The sequence below is a fragment of the Nicotiana sylvestris genome, chromosome 12 (assembly GCF_000393655.2).
Source record: "Nicotiana sylvestris chromosome 12, ASM39365v2, whole genome shotgun sequence".
NCBI classification, from domain to species: Eukaryota; Viridiplantae; Streptophyta; class Magnoliopsida; order Solanales; family Solanaceae; genus Nicotiana; species Nicotiana sylvestris.
In genome coordinates, this window is record NC_091068.1 from 95,420,026 (window position 1) to 95,423,712 (window position 3,687).

Consider the following 3,687-nt stretch of genomic DNA (forward strand, 5'->3'; position numbering starts at 1 on the left):
TATTTTAAAATCCGAAATCGAGGAAAATCGATTTTCCTGTTGAAGTCTGCAAACCAGAAATTCTAAGTAAGGAATTTTGTTAACCCGGGAGAAGGTATTAGGCATTCCCAGGTTCCGTGGTTCTAGCACGGTCACTTAAACTAATATAATTGGCTTATTATCTTATTTTAATACATGTTTTAGCCTACGGTATATTTTAACTTATTTAATCGCTTTTAATTATTTTAGGAAGCTTCAATGTTATTTAAAACACGCTTTGAACCATGCCACATGAAATGCACCCACGATCCACAACAAATTTTATTTAACGTTGTTGAAAATTAAAATTGGGTCACATGAAATATACACCCGAGTTTAATAAATAAAGAAATCAAATTAAATCGTGCACCTAAAGCCTCTACGAAATTTCAGATTAATACCAAAGTATGCGAGGATCATGGAAAATTTAATAATGGCACACCTCGATTCTAAAAGAGTTATTATTAATTAAATGAGGGTCATGGGTTATTTAATGAAAATGGCACACCTCAAGTCTATTTTTTAAAGGATGTTTGAACTAATCTTTTGAGGGCCATAGATTACAGCTCGCTTAATATGGCACGCCTCAAATCTAATAAAGGAGTCTAAATAATTGATTGAAATATTAAAGCAATCCTAATTTATTCTAGGCAAATGTTTAAATCGAACTTAATAACTAGCGGACTAGTGTTGAAAAGGGGTTAGATACTTGGTTGTTTGAAGGGGCCTAAATTGGCAACAGGCCCAAATGTCATGTGCAAAACTTCTTATGACAGTCACATGAGGCAGCTGGCTCAACGTGAAGCCCAGACCAAGAACAAGATCGACCAAGGGGAAAATTGGACATAACCGGGCTAATGACAAAGGCCCAGTTGTGATTCATGACAATTGATTGGGGCAAATTACGATTCTTCACAAAAGACTTTGAAATTATGAGATAGAGGCGAAACATATATTTTTCTTCTATGTCAATTCACGTTCCATGATGAAAAAGTAGTCATGAATATTGTAATAACTCATACACAACTATTTTATCATTTGAAATCTAATAAAATTCATGACTTCTAATCAGAATGCTAACATGATTCCATGACTAATCCATGCTAAACTAAACTTTTATAAGGAAAACAAACCAACGAAAACTTTCCATGACTAATCCATGAGTCTGGAAACCAGTAGCAATTTGAACAAACTTAAATGAAGGCTACAAGTGATTCTCCATATGACCTAAACTCCTACTTCCAACAACAGAATCCTGAGCATTTTTCCCCATTAAACATGCCAACACCTTGTTTCAACAAAATACCATGAGCACATTAGACTGATTAATTTCAACCAAAACCAAATAAGAGGCTCACCATATAAATTAAGTCTAGACTTCAAAATAGAATCCTTCGTGCTCAAGAAACACACAAACCGTATGTACTTGAAAATCAGAATTACTACTAACCAATGTTAAACTCACACACTTAGTGAATCTAACAGTAGAGTGATTTAGCCATTCAGATTAGGTATCAAAATGCAACAGTCCCTATTTAAATACATATTGAAAAGTAACTCAACTCAATTGAAGCCAACATAGCCAAAATAAACTTAGAACATCATTCCAAAAAGGGCTGTCAACAACATAACCATAGTAAATGGCATAATAAACTAATTTCAAACAAAAATGAACAATCTTCGAAGTAACAAGGTTTAATACTCAACAAATTCCCACTCATCCATAAATGCTCAAATTGACCATATGGCTTCAAATGTGTATTTCATATACTCATAAGATCCAGAAAGGTACCCGGTTATAGCAAAATAACAAGGAAAGTGAGCTTGAAGTTTAAGAGGAAGCAGCAGCAGTAAGTTAACAACAAAGCAGCACAACCCACAATCAGTTTTATACCATTTGAACCCAAATTGACACCATTCTTTCGAGTTTTCAAAAAAATTCTGGTTATAAGGAACTCAAAGAACAAAACCAAGCAAGTTTCAAACAATTTCTAGTATTTCTTGGAGTCTAAAAATGCTCAGCAGTTTTCTAAGTTTTTTCGGCTTTTTTTTAATCTCTCCAAATCTGAATTGAAAGAGAAGGGAAATGAGCCTCTTATAGAGGACCTCTAGGGTAGCAGAAATGATTCTATTGTTTTCCAATTGCCCCTTCCCCAATTTTTATTTTTTAAGTTAAATCCCTGAATTTTTAGCCTGCTTGCTAAGTTAATCCCAAAGCCCACCTTCCAGGTAGCTTTCTAATCAGTTATACAAGATTCCCCTAAACTAAAAACCCTGAACTACCCTTTAAGCTTATGCTATTTACGTTCAAGACCAAATATGGGTCAGGTTGACCTCAAGACCCAAAGCCTGTGCTTGCAAGACCCGGACTGACCCCCCCTCTTTGGGCGTCGATTGAGAGAGCCCAAATTGAGTCCAGAAACCGATGAAAACCCAAGAAAATAGCCAATCGGAGTTATATGAACTCCTGGAACCAAGGATTCCAAATAAAGCAAAAATAGGAGGAAAACTTGAGCAAAACCAAACGATGTTAACTGAAAGAAAAATAATCTAATATTAACAGGCATGATTTGAGAAACAGAAAAATAAGAAAGAAAAAGGAAAGAATCAGATGAAGCTGAGAATGAAATTCAAACAAAAAACAAATGACCTGAAATACCTGAAAGAGACAGATAGACGATGGGTTTGAACGAACTAAACGACAGCTTCGATTTGAACCAAAAATGAGTGTTAGTCGGGTTGTTCTTGTGAAAACAACCGTCTAACACTTGTTTCAGGTCGAAATCTCTTCAACGCTTGGAGAACATTAAACCAGGCCTTTTGCATGAGAAATCAAAGGTGGGAACGAATCTAGGGTTCCATTTAAGATCTGAAATTAGAGAAAAATGGAGGGGATTTTGAGGAAATTGACGGTGGTTTAGTGTTTGAGGGAGTATGGGGAGTGAGGGGTGAGGATTTGGAGTAATTTGGTGGTCGCCGCCGGCGGATGGTTTAGGGGAATTCTAGGGCGGCATTTAGGGTTCTTGGTTAGGATGAGAGAAGATGAAGTGAAGGGGGAATGGGTACTAGATTGTTTGGTTGATCTTCAGACAATTTTAAATGAAAAGGGGAGGGCTTTGACAGCCGTTGGATGAAGCAGAACGAAAGGCTAAGATCTGTTTGAACTAGATGAATTCCAAACGACGTAGTTTGGCTAATTAAAAAGACAGACCGGGTTTGGGTGTAATTTGGGCCGGATTTTGAACGGGTATGAGGCGGAATTAATCAATTGGGCTGCCAGATTGGCCCGAAATCAAACCAGCCTTTTGTTGTTCTTTTCTTTTTCTTTTAATTTCCAATTTTCTTTTCTTTTTTCCAAATTAATTTAAAACCAAAACTAACTCTTAAAACTAAAATAATTTACTAAATTAAAGTAATTACTAGTCATAGTATTTACAAAAATTAAATAACTCTTAAATTAAAAGAAAAACTATAAAGTTCAAAATTAAAAAGTTAAAATGCAAATTGAGTCATTTTTGTGATTTTTCATTTTTATAAGACAATTAAATTGTTAATTAATCTAAAAATGTAGAATTAAATCCTAAATGCAAATGCAAAGTATTTTTTATATTTTCATAAATTAAATAAAATTAAACATGCATAGAAAAATACAAATAATAAAATTTGTTT